We start from the raw sequence: 19,987 nt of genomic DNA, 5'->3' as shown, positions 1-19,987 counted from the left end.
TCTGCAATAGACCACTAGTGCCCTACCAGCTTCAGGAGAAAGGCTGAACTGCATTTAATGAAGATTCATTTTATTCACATCATTGTTTGAAATGATAAGGCATTGTGAATTGTACCATTCTATTTTTGGTAGGAAGATTTCAGGATTTTCTTTTCCATGTCCTGTTCCTTGGTGTGGTTTAGTCTATGGAAGCAACTTGGTTATGAAGTACTGCTGCAAACAATTCTCATCTTTTAGAACATCACTGCTTACAAAATATCAGCAAAAGGTCCAGTGCTTGCCCCTTACATCATGCTGTCCAAGAGGACCTCAATGCAGCTACTGTTCGAAAGAAATTGGATGGACGAACATCAGTACTGATACAGCACAGAAGATCATGCTACAACATCTAGATTATCATCTGAACTGCTATCTGAATGGCTTCCCAAGCTTTCAGGGAGCAGTGTGACATGTGGAATCTCAAAGACTCATAAGCAATGATACTTCTGTATACAGCTCAGTGGAGACTTCAAAGATAAAGCTGAAAACTTTTAGAGGAAGGAAGACTGTGGCCAAACCACTCCTGAAGGACAGTGATCTAAGGTCTGAAGATGGCATGGTCTAGGTGGAGCCTAAAATAATTACCAAGGAATTATAATAAAATAAATATATAAAACAGAACACAGTTTTACGTATGAATTTTACACACCTTTGATTTATATTCAAATCTATTTGGATAATGACACTGAACTTGGTATAATGAGATCTTATTCTGCATTACTTGTGGCCACTATGTAATTGCTAAAGTGGTATTTTCATCTCCCAATATATTTTGCTAGTTGAGGATCATCATTAGCATTCAGTGATAATGCTGTACTTTATGTACAGATGTTGCATGCAGGCCACCTGTGCACGTGGATGGACACACATATGCTCTTATCTATGTATGTTTATATAGAACCAACTGCATTCAACTCCAGCACTACTTTTCTTCTTTTATTTCTTTTTCTTTTTGTTAAAAAGAAGAAAAGCAAAGCAACATCTGACTAGGATACAAGATACACGACTGACTCTTAATTCCCTCATGGCCAAACCCTTGTTAATGTCTTGGCCTGTTTCAGTAAAATGATCATGGTTCAAGTAATATAAAACACACGCATTCAATCATTTTCCTTTTCCCTAAAGGCAAACACTTTCTTATCATGGTGAAACAGGAGTCATGTGCTGATGCATTGGAGAGCCAAAGTTCTTTTAAGCCTCATCAGAAAATTGAATACTTACTGCAACCTATCATTTGGAACGGCAGAGTAAAACAAAAGCATAATGCAAACAAACACAGGGGGTTCAGTCAGCATTATCTAGTATTGCATAAGCCTAAACAGCTGCCTTACAAAATGAGAATACACAAGCAAAGACCCAAAATCAAATAGAAGAATTTAACTCCAGGGGAAAAAAAATTACATCTATTCATATTTAAATTAGGATTTCATAGTCAATAGGTAAGATACAATCAATTGAAGGGAGATGCTGTTGATATGCTTGCCTTGGAAGAGGGGTTATTTTAGGACAGCATTCTCCCAAGTAACCACAAAGAGGGCAAGGCCTTAACACAGCAGGTGTGCACTCTTTACTTGGGCAGCATCTTTTTACAATCCTCTTTTCATAATAAAAAGGGAATATTCATATTTTGAAAAATTGAATGACAGTACCAGTACAACTGGATAAATTATAACAGAATAAAAGAAACTACATGGTAGTTAAAGCAGGCTCTGCACTGGTGAAAAATACTCTTAGAAAATGATACCCTAAGTCGCCTATTCATGATTTGCAGGGACCCATATGTTAGATCTTCTGTTTCTCAGAGGGGTTTCAAAATTTCCTCAGCTACCAGGTCAAACCGCATCTCTTCCCTGCACAACAGAGGAATGAACGGGAGTTGTCTCTCTCAGTGTAAAAGTCAGGGGCTGCTGACAAGAGTCATGAGAGGTGACAGAAAGGAAACGAGAAGCCTAGGAGGATCAAACCCATCCTTTACAGAATGGGCCAGACCCCAAACTCTGAGTGACTTCCTGGGTGCTCACTGCCTGAGGTTCAGTGATTTCTGGAGCCACCCTGGCCCCCATCACCCTCATACCCTGCTCCCTGGAGCTGCAACTCCCACAGCTCCCAGTGCGCCGTGGCTCCCCAGGCAGACACAGGTGACATACGCTGATTGCCAAAAGGGTGATAGGAAGCCCTTCCCCATCCATCTGTGCATCCATCCTTTCCCTAACACCTCTTTCCTAAGAAAGGTAAACTCCAGAAAAGAAGATCCAGTTATATAAAAGATCATCTCTCCACTGCTCTCCTACCAATGCCCTTTTCTTGCTGCTGACATGATTTAAATACAAATGTTAGATCTATTCAGCAGCAGATGACACAACCTGCTGTCAGTGCTTTAGAATGAACGGTGGTATTAAGCAATGACTGGGAGCAATCTTTCCTAATAATTTAAAAAAGGTTCAAATTCAGATTACACTTTCCCGTACCTTCAGCCCCATAAATGAAGAACTACAGTTTATTCAGCCCTGTTTAGCTCAACCTTAGCCTACAAGTATTTTTCCACTAGCGCAATCATTTGCACAGTACATGTTTTATATAAGTTTCAGGGGAAACAGGAACAGGGCTCATGAAACAATTTCTTGCCATGAAAAAGCACACCACTTTGAGCAAGTCAGACTTCATTATAAATACTTATGAAGGAAATTACACCCAACAAAACTGAATGATACTTAACGCAGAGATCAAATCTTCGCCTATGTCATAGCCACACAAAGCTACTATAACACTATTAAGTTATTAGCTTAGTCCTGACTTATACATGAAACCAACAAAAGGAAACAGAGAAGCCTTGATCTACCATTGTAATGACAGCATCTGCAGCAGCCCAGTTTAAACAAATTAGGAAGACAAAAAAACAAAAAAAATGACACCAATTTCTTTCACAGCTAAGAGCCAGAAACATCAGAACCAAAGACATGTTTACCAAAAGGCTAGTCCAAAATCAATAATTGAAAAGTATTATACTCCTTTATGTTGTCGACATCAGTCAGGCTATTTTATATGACTTTCATATGCCTCATACACAAAGTATGTAAATTCAGTAACCCCCCATCTGGGCTTCTAAATACATCTTGGGCCCATTACCTGCAACAGTAGGTACAGAATGCAGACTTTGGCTGGGGACAGGGTAGAAGATGATGTAAATCATTTAAATGAACATGTGGAAAATGGAGGCACTGCCAGAAAAAGTTACTGCTGGACCTCATTTCCAAAGTCTGCCTGAGTGCCTTAAGGGGAAACTGTGCACTACAGAAATTCTCACAGATGACTTTGGAAAAAAACAGGCAATATTAATTCTCCGAAAAGCAGTACTAAAGCTACACTAGGGTACAGTTTAGCCCAATATCTTGTCAACTTGTTAGCATGAAATCAATGAATATATAAAAATTGTGTCTCATACTTTCCTATGCACAGATTTAAAGATTGCATGGAATATTAAGAATTGTTTCATTATTTCTTGATGAATTCCTAAGTAGGTAAGGTGAAGTAACAGCTGCAGTCAAGATGCAGGGCTGATATGTACTTCACCCTAGTTTCTATTTCATAACTTCATTTTATTTCCATAATGGTTATAATTTCCATAATGATTATAATTTCCATAATGATTATTTGTATTCTTGGGTACCTAAAATAATTTCCAAAATTATTATTTGTATTCTTGGGTACCTGAAAGAAGTGCTGTGTTCATACACTGAACATTAACTACTTTCTGAAAGTTCAGGCTCTTCAGGATATTTCAAGGGAATGCTTGTTTTGGCTCTCGTCTTCTAACTTGAGGAAATTCTCTAGCAGCGTCTGACACAGTGTCCTGTATTCTGTCATTTTCCTTAGCATGGCCCTTCATGTTACAAAAATCGTCAAAATTTAAAGTGCTTGAAGGGGAAATGACCGAACTAAAATTTCAGGAAAAGGAATCAGTAATTGGATTTTATATGTGGAAGTCTCCCACACTATATAATTACATTTGAATGAAAACCCCCTATTCTTCTGGCTGTTTAGGAAGGTAAGTCTTACTTTGGATATACAAAACACACAGATGCTTCATGTGAATTATGTACCTTGTCAGGCTACTCTAAAAGTGGATTTACTATATTTAGCTAAACACACAAAAGATTGTTATTGGTATAATATATTAATTATTCCTGCAGTCAGATTAAAACCTACATCTTTCTGCTGAATGGAAAAAAAATGTTTAAAAAAATTACAAGTTACTTCACCTAGAATGACATGTAGAATTCTGGACAGGGAGGAAGATGATACATACAAAGCTCCCACCCTCAGTAAGTTCAGTTACAGTTCATCATATCATACCAGACCCACTGGTATCCATTCTTGTGTTACGCACAGAACAAGAAGCTTTGAAGAAATTTCTTGTGTTAATTTTGCATGAAAACACCCTCTGGCCCTAAACAACTATCTAGGCTATGGATCTGTTATAGCCTAGATATGGTCAACATGATATTGAAAGGTCAAAGAAGGGTCTAATTATATGCCTTAGTACTTAGAGGCCATGGTCACTGGAGCAGAACATAATCACTCAGGCCAAACAAGACTCATTTATAATTTTAATTATCAGTGAATCAGACATCTCTCAAAGAGTTGTTCCATGTAAAAGAATTATATGACTGTTGCTCAAAATAACTGTCTTGTCTTGTTTGCCTCTAAAATAAGCCCTTGACATACCCTCAGTTAATTCCTCTTGATATATTTAGAATCCATCAATCTTCTCAATCACTGCATATTAACATATTTGGAGTATTCTATAATTGCACACAAAAAACCCCTTTGTGTTACAACAGTATAATCTGTTACAACAGAGTTTTCAAAAATCCACAATTCCAAACCTGAGAAATATTAGACTAGGGCTGACCATACAATTCTATTCACTCCCTTGTGTGTAATGACGCAACATGTACAAAACAGACTGCAATGACTTTTTAACAAGCCTCTTGCCTCATCCATTGCACTTGATAGAGTTTTTTGGGAGAGGGACCTGAGCTGTAAGTAAAGGAGCCCTGCTTTGACTGTTCAACATATTCATCAGTGACCTGGGTGATGGGATAGAGCGTAACCTCAGCAAGTTCACTGATGATGCCAAGCTGGAGCAGTGGCTGATACACCAGAAGGCTGTGCTGCCATCCAACGAGACCTGGAGAGGCTGGAGGGCTGGGCCGAGGGGAACCTCATGAAATTCAACAAAAGCAAGTGCAAGGTCCTGCCCCTGGGGAGGAACAACCCCACACACCAGGACAGGCTGGGGGCTGAAAGCAGCTCTGTTGAGAAGGACCTGGGAGTGCTGATGGACAACAAGCTGACCCTGAGCCAGCAACGTGCCCTGTGGCCAAGGTGGCCAACGGCATCCTGGGATGCGTTAAAAGGAGTGTGGGCAGCAGATCGAGAGGGGTTATCCTCCCCCTCTACTCTGCCCTAGTGAAGCCACATTTGGAGTGCTGTGGCCAGTTTTGGGCCCCCCAGTTTAAGAAGGACAGGGAACTGCCTGAGCAAGTCCAGCAGAGAGCTCCCAGGATGATCAGGGGGCTGGAGCATCTCCCTTATGAGGAAAGGCTGAGAGACCTGGGTTTGTTCAGCCTGGACAAGAGAAGACTGAGGGGGGATCTCATCAATACCTGTAAAAATCTAAAGGGTGGGTGTCAGGACGATGGGACTAGGCTTTTTTCAATAGTGCCCAACAACAGGCCAAGGGGCGACAGGCACAAGTTGGAACAGAGGAAGTTCCAGCAAAACATGAGAAAAAACCCCTTCCCTGTGCAGGTGCCAGAGCAGGGGCACAGGCTGCCCAGGGAGGCTGTGGAGTCCCTTCCCTGGAGACATTCAAACCCCGCCTGGACACGTTCCTGTGCCCCTGCTCTGGCTGTGCCTGCTCAAGCAGGGGGGTTCGACAAGGTGATCTCCAGAGGTCCCTTCCAACCCCTGCCATTCTGTGGTTCTGTGATTCTGTTTCGGGGGAGGGGGGGGCGGAGGGGAGGAATTTATGTTTTTGAAAGAGACCAGGATGATACAAAATGAAAGATGTCAGCTGATAAGCTGACCTGGGAAGCGTATACAACTTCTTCACTTGCCACAGATGCTGTATGATGCTACATAAATCACTCGAATCACTTTTTTTGCCCTCAGATGGTCACTAATTCCTCAATTTCCTTTTTGTCAATCCTGACTTCAGGCATGGGGTTTGATTTACAGTAGTGTGATTATAGTTCTGCAAAAAGACCATATTCAAAAGTGACCTCAATGCAAGCTGAGCTTTCAAGTGCTTGTTGCCACCAAGTATTTTAAAGTGGATGTCCTAGGCATCTTACATTAAGTATCCAAAATCAGTGCAGTGGTTCCCAGCTCTTCTGGAACAACCCTTGTAATCACTGTCTTCCCATTCTACTCATCCCTAACTTTTATCAGTTTTACTTTCCCACTGTACATTCTTTGTGCTCCCCACCTCACCTCTACCATCAACACTTGATCAGCTGGAAAGGTCACAGCTCACTGAAGCTTGGAGCATAAACAGGACTATTACTGCAGCCAAAGAGGACCACTTGAGCCATAGTCACTCCTGAAGGCATGGCTGTGTTGGATAATGTAGCTGTAATCATCAGAAAAAAGCTTATGAGAAAATTGTTAACTCAGGGTTAGATAGAAGCAGTAGGCACTAAGTAGGCACTTCACACTAGGAGATAAAGTACTAATTATGAATATATTTATACAAGCTATAAGGAACATGAGTTTATAGTGGTAAAAATGGTGTACCGTGATACCTAAACAACAACAAAAATCCACTACTACTCCTCCAGAAAAAACCCCACCCTTGGTTTCCTTCTTATTTGAATAGTCATCACTTGGATCACTGTTAAAAGACTTGAGTCTGCATCGGTTGGCAGCTAATGTTAATGTCACTATACCTGTCAATTTGTTTGGTGTAATTAAGAGTCCGGGAAGTGCTCATCTGCACTTTCTTTACATGATATTTTACGTACTACTGCTTTATTTACACAATGAGCATAAAAATAGTCACCCACTTGTCTGCTGGGCATTTGAGGATTTGTGAAGAGGCATCTTCCTCAGCCTCTGTCACAAGGATGGCTGGACTTTCATCCCTCCAAATAATCTCAGCTGGGTCATGATGGCAAATGAAGCCTTGCCAGGTCAGCTTTCCAGGGAGCACCCAGCTGTACTATGAGCACAGCTTCCCTTCTTTACGCCCAACTGCCCTCGTCACCTCCCCTCTGCCAGGTTTCTGATGTAGCATGGTTGAGCTTCAGAGAGCACGTCGTGGACAGGGTGCACCTTCTCCTGCTTGATGCCTTGGTCACTGCCTGCTTAGAGGGCTTCCTTTCCCTAAGGGGTCTCAAAGGTCCCCTTACAGCCTTAACCAGAAAAAGAAAACAGTCTACAGCTCAGCCAGTTACATACGCTCACATTTAACTGACGTGAACTTCAAGGGACCATTCACACACTTAAAAGTTAAGAAAGTACCTAGTATTTTCCTGAACCTGAGCACTCACTGGGAGAACACCCTCTCCTACACAGCTAAAATTGCTTCATTTTCCACTACCTTATACCCATTAAACACTCCACTGCCACTGAACCCAGCAGTTACACCACCACCACCAAACTGGACTAATGTACACTGTGTATACACTGTGGATTAGAGTATACTCAGACATGCAGAAGACTCCCCAGTCCTGGTCACCCCATCACCAGATTTGTTGACCTACTGTACATTGTCTCCGTTCTTGGTCAAACACCCCATCTCCTTTCAGAGGAAGGCAACAGCAACGGGAGATGATGGGTGCTCAGATCGGGTCTGAACGACTGTCAGCAGAAGTCTCAGCACCCACAGCCCGCATGCGCAGCCAACACCAGGGTCACAAAGTGCTGCCGAATATACGCGCCCCGCAGTGTAGACGCAATCGCAGTGACTGCTATTCGAAGCGCTATGCCTACACAGTCTGTTTGCAAAACAGGCTTTTGATAGTAATAAATGCTTAGCATTACAGTTTAAGTCTCAGGGAAAAAAAAATCTCTCTCACACACAGTTTCAGTACCATATTGAATTTGCAAATCAAAAAAGGAACACTTAACACATTTGACCGAGTTTAATACTACATCCTATACTGCCGTTGTTACCAGCCATTTTACAAATGCATAGGTTAACGCAGATTTCTCCCATGCTTATAAATGGCTAGACAGAAAAAGAACAGATAGTTGTAGAGTCAAAGCAGCTGGAGTAAAACATAGAACTAGAATCAAAAGGCAAAGATACTTATTAAACAGAAAAAGGTAATAAATCGGATCATTTGCTTCCATATTTATGCTTTCAATCGTTAATCAAATCCATTTCCATTCCTAATTTTACAATTTTTCTTTTCTTTTGACCTTTAATAAAATGTTTCAATTGATCAGGGTAATAAAAATGTGAATTATATGAGCTGGCACAGACAAAGAAAGGCCATTGAGTAATCTGTGTTCCAGATATAACATGGAAAATGCCTGTGATTAAGTACAGGCTAAAAGATATATTAAAAAAAAAATCCAAGTATCATACTTTGCACTGAAGAATTCAATAAAGAAGAAACTTTAAAAAAACAAAACCAAAAAAAACCCTGAACAACCAAAACAAAAACTTTTAAGCACAAATAAGAACATATTCTCACCTATCCTTGAGTTTTATTTCAACGATATCCCAAACACTAAATTGCTTAAATTGTTTCATAGCATAAGCACTTAAAATTGTTTTTTGGGTTTTCTAAACACCAGCGCAGTACTTCGCCCGCAAGAGTGTAATCAAAGGAAATGGCCTGCCGAGCCTGCCAACCAGTAATATTATTTGGTTCAATAGCTTTCCTTTGAATAGCAAGTATTGATTTTCTACATCAGAACTCTTATACAAAGAGCATTAAAAGAGAAATTATACTTCCTATTTTTCCTCCATCTTATTAAGGACCATTGCTGAAGACTAACAATACAGTCACCCAGAGATTTAAAAGTTTGAGCTGAATAGATCAATATTTAGGAATTCTAGGAAATTTTTCTTCTTTTTGAATAGCTCTTACTGTGGGACAATGCCACTTCTGCCAGAAAGGATGGAGTTTTTCCCTTGGACAGAGGCAGTTCGCTAAAATGCATTATTCCGTTACTATCTGGCCTCAGATACCTGTGTCCCTCGAAGTAGTCCTCACATAAAGTTCAGGTAAGCGAAGGCATCATGAAGGAAAGAAAGAACAAAAGCACAGAGTGAAGGGTACCAGGGGACTGGTGGAGAGAAGAGGCTGAACTTGGAAAAGAGATCAAGGTCAGAGGTGTGTTTCAGAGGCACAGGAAGGAGCAGAGTATGTATAGGAAGACTGGGGAAGCAACAGAAAGGCTGCAGGAGAGGTGACAAAGGGAACTATAGCTACCAGGAAACAAAATTTACATAGATTTAGCACTTCAGAAGACTTCGCAGTTCAGAAAAATATCTACATGCAAGGAGAAATTCAAAATGACAGGTGGTTCAACAGGTTTTCTTACTCCTCCGGCAACATCCACAGCCTGCCATACTTATCAACAGTCATAACAGCCTATGAGGACTTAGGGGCCTCAGTTAGCAATGCTCTTTAGCGTCTCTTTCAAGTAATAACAGCAATTTTTTTTACTTCCAAACTTTGTAATACCTTTTCTTTAAAAATGCCAAGGAGCTAAAGAGCTACTACTGAGCCAAATTTCGTGGGATTAGTCATGTACATTGGAGAAAAAAGACTGGGCTCAGTTTTAAATTTTGACTTAGAAAGTACCGACATTTATTAACATGCATGTTATCATCAGCTGAAGGGCAATTTTCAGTGGTTACATCTCCATCATACTAAGATAATTTTGGTGCACTGTTATTTTTACATCAGCATATTTTAATTAGAGTTAACAGAGCTACAAAGCAAAGATTTGGCCCCACTGTAGCTGCAATATAGTTGCCAACATTTAATTGAACAAGGGTGACCCTGGGGTACCCCTAGTGACAATTACGGCAACAGGATCACTAAAGAGACATGAGTAACACATCGTCCTTGCACTCTGCCTACACCCTTGGGATTAGATATGTCCAATAAAAGGCACAGGGCTCCATAAAGAAAGAGCAATGACATTTAACTTCTAGGCTTCTGATCCCAAGGAGGGAATTTAGGTTTCAGAGTCTGAGATCTGCAATGCATGGAGGAACTTGGCATTTCAGAGTGGGATTCAAAACAACCGGTGCATTGAAGTCCAGAGAAAAACCTGAGCACACAGAGCATCTTAAATGCCAAAGTGAATACATTTATTCAGAGATGTAGACAAGTGCTAGCACACTGAGTACTGGACCTTCTTCTGAGGGTAGGATTTTACTCCTATTCTTTATGAGATCTGATCAGAGTTTCCCTGTTTTATTTTGGGGGTTTTCTAAATGGGACTGCTAACAAGGTGGTGACTGCACTGTTCACCCTCAAATACTATCACAACACTTATACCTTTGCTTAGGGTGTAAGAGGTGAGGCTCAATGCTTTCCTTACCTAACAAGGTTCAAGTCTATGTCTTCCAGTTCCAAGGGAATTGCCTTTCCCCCAGGGTGTATATTAAGCTACAGAGTGATTCCTGTGATTCCTCCTGCTAACCCTGTGCTGTTACGCAGAAGGAAATACTGACCCAAGGGCGGGGGGGGGGAGGGGGGGAGCGATTGGGGGGGGGCAGGGACAAACAACAAAACCAAACATGAGAAAGAATGAGCATAGCTGGTTTTATAGATAGGGTACTTTGCCTCTAGGTTCCTGGATTATGATCTCAGTTCCTGAGTCTATTTTGGGAGAATTTATACCCTAGTGGCAGTTTTCTGTAAATATATGAGTTGTCCTGAGAAGAGAGAATTGAGGATCTTCTCCAACAGCGTCCAGCTCATGCACTGCTCCACCACATCACTCAGACCCTGTGAATTTCTGGCTTTCCTTTATAATTACTCTATTTATTTTTCCATTTATAATCCACTTTTTAAAGTACTAACACACTTTAAGTTATCATTAACTCAGTAGGGCACCATCTCCCCACAGAAAAACTCCAACCTTTGCGCTTAAGGAGCAAACAACTGACTAGAAACGCCATCTAACAATACGATATTGGGACTAGAAGTCCAGAAAAGAGAAATGGGGCAGGGGAAGCCAATTAAAGGAGAACAACTAAAATGAAAACTTCACCCCCAGCTTAAGCAAAACCTAAGAGGAACTTTTAATTACTACAGTGTGTTGGAGTATCAGCACCAGTTCTGGACTAATAAAAGAATATTCAAACAAAAAGCATATTAATTCAAAGTGCACATTTTTATTTAATTAAAGGTAAAACAGAAAGAACAGTAATAGGTCAATAATAATGACTTATTACTTCCTTTATGTGGCACATTTACAATAAATGGTAATTTACCATTAGAGAGACATATTAAATTTTTTTCTGCTAAAGAAATTAACATTAGTCATGTGGAGAAAGAGAAGGCTCTCCATTTCCAGCTTGAGGATTTGCATTCAACAAGACAGTCTGAGGATATTACAGACCCTGTTCCCCCTTTAGCAATGCAGGAAGAATTAAAGCATAACCATGTATGACATCATTCCAGCTGTACGCTGATGGGCTACAGATCGTTTCATCCGTGCTATTTGAAAAACATTCCACTTTCCAGTCATTAGACTTGCTAAATGGATTCACCTGCCATACCCTTGGAATCATTAAAAAAAAGAAAAAAAAAATCTTTGGCACACACGAGCCTTGCTTTAGTTTTATTCTTACAGCTGATGTACTATTACTTCTTAAAGATGACTGAAAAATATTTTTCACTCAGTCCACTGGAAAAAAAAAATCTGCATGTATGTTTCCTGCTTTTATTCTTGCTCTAGGCTTATTTCAAAGTTTCTGATTAACTGTCTTCACAAACCAGATACACCATGACTTCCTAGACAAAACTTGTCATTACCAGAGCTGTACTGTGCCTTCGGATTTTTAAATAACTGCCTGTTCTCCTGTTCCAAAGAAAAGAGGTCCGGTTTACTGATCTGACGTCTACTTCTGGTAACTTCTTTAATTATCTCACATGAAGATAGAGAGCTGCTATGTAAGACTCCTTCCAATCACAGGAAAATATCACACCATTTGTGCACTCATTATGGTTGCACTCTTAACTTCAGACTCATTTAAAAGCTTCAGCTCTACAGGTGGGATTTTCAAAGCTGCCTCTAGGTCATTAATTTCTAATTGGACACCCCAACCTCTAGGCAAGCTTTGAAAATCTCATCCTAAATAATCAATATTCTACTTCCTAATAACGTGGTCTGCAAAAGAGCCAACAGGACAAAACATTTAGCAACTGGAGGGAGACTGCTGTAAATGTGGCAGGAAAAAAAAATACATCGTATATCCTCGTCTTAATAGTAGGATTATTCCCTACTCCCCACAAGGAGTGAAAGGGTCCAGACTGACAAAGGAGGGAGGATGAGAGGGAATCTTCACAAAAAACCCAAACAAACAAAAAAAATCAGGAATTAAAGCTTCATACATCTCATGAAAACAGAACAGATCCAACAGCGCTGTGCGTGGTTTGCCTGTATGTTCAGAGTAAGTTTAAAACAATATGGTCCAGATGGGGAAAAAAAACCCCAAAACCCAAGACGAAAAAACCCCACCCCAAAATCAGTTTAAGAGGATATTAAATTATGTATAATGTAACAAAGCAACATATTTGATAAAAATCAAAACAAATAATTAAAGTATCATTACAAATTTAATCCCACATTTTTGGAATGCGGAAGATATTTATCTTGCTGTTTTAAATCCCTATCAGATCCTATAGGGTTAAGTATGTTATAACTACTACTTAAATATAAAATAAGAGGATTTCATTCAGGATATACATCAGCCTAAGTGACCGAATGAAAAGGAGAGAACAAATTACATTAAATATAAGACAACATGAGGGGAAAAAAAAAAATTCAATGAAACATTTGGAAATATCTCACCGGTTCAAGACTGTAAATAATTTGAAACATACCTCTCCAAATACACCAGAAAGGGGGAGGAGAGAAGGTAATCTAATATAGACCATCCCTACCCTAATTAGCAGGCATTCAAACAACTGAATTTTCTAGGAGGGAAGAAGAAAAATAACCTAGCCCCAAAACCACACTCATTAATATTTTAATTATTAGTTTCTCTGAGTTTCTTGCATTCTGTAACAGTTATAGAACTGGGTAATAATTACTTTGTGGAGTCCTTCCAAAGTAAAATATCCTTAACCACCTTGAAGCAGAAAAAGGATTCCATCTGTTTTAACATACTGTATTTTTGAAATCCAGGTAATTCAGTGTAATCAGAAGGACACAGCTCCTTCCCTTACGGTTCAGCCTATTTGTTCTACCTGCCACTCTGAGACCTGACACAGCTTAGGGCACTGTAGTTCTTATCACAAAAGACTTGATCCTTAAAACACTAATTACACGTTGGCATTTACAGGCTAGATAGCACACAATGTTTGATGTCACACTGGGCAACAGAGCACGATGAACAGCACTACAGGCAAAGAAAAATCTGGCAACAAGCATGGCTACAAAACCCATTTGAGAACGCAAACCAAACAGCTGCATATACGGCAAGTATATGTGTGTATATATGTATATCTATATGCACAATCACTTAGGGTTTACAACTGAAGGATACTTAGTGCAGTAGTCACAATTCTTATATTTTCATACATATAACCTGCAGATTATTTTAAGTGACAGAACAAAATGCTTCCCCATAATAGCTTATAATAAGCATCAGTGGATTTTATACAAAAGAGTTGTACTTCTCCAATGGTTCCCACGTTCAAATCTTTTAATATCTCCTTTGCCTCTGTCCCTGATTTTTGCACAACTTACCTGATGATATGGATTACGCACGCAACAACACAATAATAATTATACATCTTCAGCTAAATTTTTTTGTTTTACTCAGACTTTTTTGGTAATAGCTGTATCAAACACGATCAAGATTTTAGTACAATACCTGTCCAGCAAATTCAAGTTTCCCTACTTTCATAACTTTCAAGCTGACTCCTGGTATTTCTTGTAAATTACCTATTTTACATTTAGGCTGACTGGAACTGGTAATCTGAAATATTTAAAAATATTCTGCTACTAATACTGCTCAGTAGCTGATCTGTAAGTCAGCAGATGATGTCTGGAATGAGGTAGTACTATACATTTCAAATATTTAAAAATACTTGAAATAGATTTTTGTATTTTGTGCATAGCTAGGAGATGCATTTCCCACTGTTTTATTTTTTTAAACTCACTCTGTATGCATGAAAGGAAATTTTGCATAATGAAGGAGTTCAGGTTATACAGTGAAGAGGCAGCGTGGGCCGAGCAGGTGGAGTTCCTGAGTAAGGTCAGCATCAGGATTTATTGCGCACAATTCTTTTTGTGACTTTGTCCAAAGACTTCGTTCAGACTCAATTAATTCTACATTCTCCACATTTCAAGCTGTGGCAACACAATAACATTGAGATTGATCATATCGGGACATTCTTTGAATTCCTCCCACTCATAAAACACGTTAATGAAGATTTTCCTTCTGGTGTATCACTAGCTGGTGACTTTCTTGCCTTTCTTTAAAGAGGTATTGCTGTCATAATGCATATAAAACTCTAGAACTGCATCCAAGACCAGTAAGTGCTTTTTAATAACCCCTGGTGTTGATTTCAAACCACTGGAAATCAATTTTGCAGACTAGTTACACACAGTGTTGGGATAACAAATTTCATTCAAAGGAATAGAGCAAGCGGTTGTGCTAGACTAACACTGGGGCTTTCAAAAGGTGAGCAACACTGGATACCCTCTGACCAGTAACTTATCTTTCCTATTTTGATATTACAGTTTTGAGTTGTGAACAAAAGGGACATGGGCTCTGCAGTGATCCTGACCGGACGACCACTGTTCACCAAGGACTTAGTGAGCCACCTAACAGTTAACCTGAGCAGTCCCAGGCTTGTGCCCTGCTGTCTGTACAGCCTGGCCTTGGCCGCAGGATAAACTTAGCGCTAATTGTAAATGAGGAGCCTGTGGGCAGCTCCCACTTGGTATCAGCGATTATGCCACCTGCCTAGTCTTGCCTTTATCTAACAAGTTCTCATGTGAACATCCTTTCTGTTTGACAGTAAGGGTGATGAATAGAGTTGTTTTCTTGTTTGAAAGTGCTATAATAGCCTGAATGATAAAAATGGGGTAACGCTTTCCACAGAGAGTCTGCATGGTGTGCTGTACATGGATGAGAGGCCTGTTTTGATGCGGCACAGCTCGGGGTTCCCAGCATCTAAAGGGATGTAAGATTTTACTATTCTCTTTCTCTTTTTAGTGTTAGCTTTAATAAGTAGCATTTTAAAATCACACTTTACAGAGTTCAAAGGCCTTTCCTACTGGGTTCAAAATGCATCAGCATCTCCAGGTGCAAAACAGTTTCAAAATACATATTTCTTCCAGCAAATACAAGCCTATTCTGCACTCCTCACGGCCACTGAATTGTACTTGACCTTTGTATGACCAAATAAATGTTCTTTACATCGGTGGTATACAAGTATCAAGAGAATAGTTTAAATGCATTCAATTCATCAGGAAATTCTCATTATCTGCATTCTCCACTTTTCACTAACAACATAGTTTTGCATACAGCTGTACAGATTCAAGTGTCTCATCGCTATTTCTAACACTTACACTGGTACCCACTTCTTAATATTAGGTTAGCCTTTCAAAGGTTTAATGAAAATTTGAAGGAATAGGGTGAAATGGAAGAGGAGGAATAGAACATTTGTGTTCAAAGAAACGTGTAGACCTGGCACTTTGGTACATGGTTTAGGAAGCATGGTGGTGTTGGGCTGATGGTTGGACTTGATGATCTTAGAGGTCTTTTCCAACCTTTATGATTCTGTGATGCTATGAAAATTAGGGAACCAGTTAAAACCTAAGAACTAGAGTGAGAAAGTACATTATTATTACTTGCCCTGCATGGCCAAGTATGCTCACATAATATGGAATTAAATTTTTTTATTTTTTAATTAAAGTAGATACCCTGCTGCAGCCAGACCAACCTCAGAACACTTTAAAGAAAGTGAAGCACGCAGTTTACAGGAGAACAGCAACGGGATTTTAAGTTATTTCACCACAGCGTAAAATATTATACTATCTGGGAAGGAGCCATACTTAGCTCATCCATAAACTGAGCAGCCAAATGGACTAGATTACAACTATAAGATGAAGTGGACCATGGTCTATTGCAAATCATGCATATGTACATTACTTGTACCAGTGCCAATCCACACGCAAGACACTCCACATCCTGGACTTTCCCAGGTTGCCGAGGAAATGGCTTTACCCAGTCATTCATAAAACACATTATGTTAGAGGTAACTTTAACCCAACACTTGATTCTTTCCATGAAAGTGGGTGTAACCACTGGAAAGATAGTGGCACCTTCCCTAGCCAGGACAGTAAAAATGCTTCACAACTGCATATACTGCATTTTGGATTAAGAAATCCATTGCGTCTTACACATCAGCCTTAGTGGCTAGGTGGGGAGAGGAAGGAATGAGGAGACACCACACTGTGCATCTGTGATAACACAGGCAAAGCCTTGACACCTTTTCTGCTGCCACTAATGTTCATGCACTAAGGTACAGGGGGCTTCTGAAGAACAAAGTCCCCAGAAGAACATGTGTCACCTTCTTTGTCCCAACATTTCCCCTCACGTTGTTCTGAACCACCCCAAGCAGCTCCTCTGTGAATATATACATTTTTCCACAGAGATAAATAGGCAATTGAAATCTAAATGCCCACGACCACACACTTTTTATACACAAAATGGTCTAATCTTGTAATCAATACACTATTTAACACAAAGCCAGTGCAGCCCCTGGGGGAGGGGGGTTGTGCTGTGAATATTTAGTTCGGGTGATAAGGTTTGCGGCTGTCTTTCTGCTTCGTGGAAATAAACAGGACCTTAACGTTACTGCCTAACAATGCTATCAGATGGTCACAGCATCTTTGATTCATCCAAAACAACTACAGAACAGAGCAGGTAAGGCAGCTCTTCAAAACAAAGCTTAAGCATACCTTTTTTCAGGTTCAGGTGTCCACATCCTAGGGCTCGGATGGAATTCGCTGCCACACTTACCATAGCACTGACAAGGATTTTTGAAAACTCATTGCCAGCTGGGAGATATTGAGAAACTAGAAAAAAAGAAAATACAGTATTGTTTGGCAGAACTAGAAAGACAGGCATGCTCCTAATAATTTCTATTATGAAAGTGTCATTATGTAGGAACAACATTTATGGACTTTCAAGCTTTAAAAGAAGCCATGACAGCATCAACTGAATATCATTGGTTTACAGAGTCTATTCCAAATCTAATTAAATCACTAATCCATTATTTTCTTCTGATTATATTCTATTAGGTGATTTTTTTTCTTTTAAGCAAGGCATCAGGTACTAGCATCTCTTTTACATTTAATTAGACAATAAGAAATTAAAAGCCAGCTGGATAAAATTAGAAATAGTAAAAATACCTTGAAATCATTACACATCTTCTAGATGTGTATTTAAGCAAGCTGCTGCCTTGCCCTTTCTACTGATGACCACTGGTGGAGACAGGACACTGAATTTCACAGATAATAGCTCTAGTGCTGTATAACAACTGACTTGAAGCAGGGGGTTAAATATAGAAGTTGACTCATGTGGAATAGGAGGGTTGTTATTTTGATTTAGTTAGGATTTTAATTTGTAATTAGGAATACTGTGAAAAAAAGGTACTCGTGATATTTACAGCTGGTAGCAATTTGAGATAAATGGCAAAAATGCATGAGGTTAAAAAATTTGAAGAAACTAGGTAAATTAGAAACATAACTAAACTTAATACATGGCAAATATAATCTGAAGCACAGAGGGAAGAAGTAAACAAGCAACACAGAAAGCAAACTAACTAGCAGAGAAGAACATTTCCTTGTGAGCTCTTCCAAGTCCTATTAAGCAAAGTTTAAGTACTTTCTTGGTGTTGGCCTCCTTACTTTCTGCTGAAAGCTGAAGAGGCAAAAACAGGTGATGTGCCCATTCTTCAGTTCCCAGTTCAGAGCCAGGCACATTATAATGTAAACCACTATTGATTTCAGTTCACTTTAATACCTTGGACTGTGAAGTGTGGTGGTGGAGGGCTCCAATTCATAATCCCCGTCAGATTTAGCTGCCACAACTAAATCCACAGAGGTTGTGAATAAGAGACCTTAGAAATCATTTCCAAGTGAAATATGATCCAAATGGGCAAGTACAATTTGAGGATATATACACTGAATCACAAGGTAAATTATCAACTAGCTCTTCTTCTAAGATGGTCAGAGACAGTGTAACTGAATGGATACCACGACAAACCGGGAGCTCAGGCACACTGTTTTATGAAACCACTGCCTGAGTGGCAGGGGCGCAACAAAGCCATGGCAGTCAGCAGCAATAAAAGCACCTTCCACGTTTTGGACACTTCTGACCTCCGCAGTGCAACACAGCAGCCTTTCAGGGAACTAATTCTCCCCATGTCTCTTCCCTCACCCCAAAAAATAATTCCCGCAGGAGCCCAACCGCTTCACTAAGGCAGTCTTCAGAATAGCCCCCAGCAGAGGTGCTGCGCACCCTCGGTGGGCAAGATTACCAAAAGTCGTACTGCTAAAAGCCCTGTTACATTCAAATATTGCATAAACTAACTGTGGGTCCCTTCACATTTTGCCTTTTTGTGTTTTTGCTTCTCAAGCCTACGGCTGTTCCCACCCTCCAAACTGTGATGGTTCAGTTCCTTGGCTGAGGCCAAGGATTTAAATGTCTACACTGTACAAGCCTTCTTATGGATGAAACAAATCACGGTACAGTTTATTCTGTCTTTCCATAGACAGAAGTCCACAGTCAAGACACCTAGCCCAGTGGCAGCTATTCATCTGATTACTGATACCTTCAATATGAGATTAACTCTATCTCAAGTCACCAGAAGAGTGACTAGGGGTAAAGGAAAAAATAATAATAACATCAGATTAACTAAAAAAAAAAATTAAAAGTTTCTTCTATATAAAAATTAAAGATGCTTTTTATTTTTTTTTAAGTATTAGGCAGAAGCCTCTAAGGGATGTCCCATAAGTAAAATTCTACTAGACAGGAAAAGTTGATGATTTAGCAGACTTTCTCCATCAGCTAGTCTTACTGTCGTTACTACCTCAAACAGTAACAGCAGTCTCCAATGCCTCTTGGCATTCAGAAATACTTCTCCAGCATTACACAACTAACCAGAAACAGACTAAAATTCACCCCCATGCCTAGAATATCTCTGTGATTTGCGATACTGAATCGAGACTAAAACAATGTGATTCAGTCAAAACAAGATAACAGGCAGTCATAAGCCCATTTTGTTTGCATTTACTTTTGCAACACTTTAAAGTCTAAACTTTGGCATGCAGGCACTGCTGCCATATACACAGAAATACTTGTAAGAGATAAAAATGTCCGAGCACTTTCTGCATGCCATTATAATGTATATAAGTTTTGAAGATGCAAGCTGCAGCTCACATATACATAGAGGAACCCCAGCGACCCGCCCAATTCATAGCCCTGGGGAACTTCGCAGTTCACAGGGGCAATATCAGAAGATGAGATATTTACAGTGACAAACTGGCACCACTGAGGCAAATACTAATGAAGCAGTGTCAGAGCAGTGCCCACAGGGCTCAGGATCTTCTACAGGTATTTTAAGAGAAACCTATGATCTCTGGTATCAAAAGCCACAGGAAGATCAGTAAGAATTAAAATTGACAATGTGCCAGAATCCACCTCCTATAAAACAGAAGG

This window comes from Phalacrocorax aristotelis, chromosome 5 (genome assembly GCF_949628215.1).
Source record: "Phalacrocorax aristotelis chromosome 5, bGulAri2.1, whole genome shotgun sequence".
In the NCBI taxonomy this organism is placed as follows: Eukaryota; Metazoa; Chordata; class Aves; order Suliformes; family Phalacrocoracidae; genus Phalacrocorax; species Phalacrocorax aristotelis.
The sequence above is the reverse complement of the archived record's forward strand: the minus strand, read 5'-3'. Positions refer to the sequence as shown.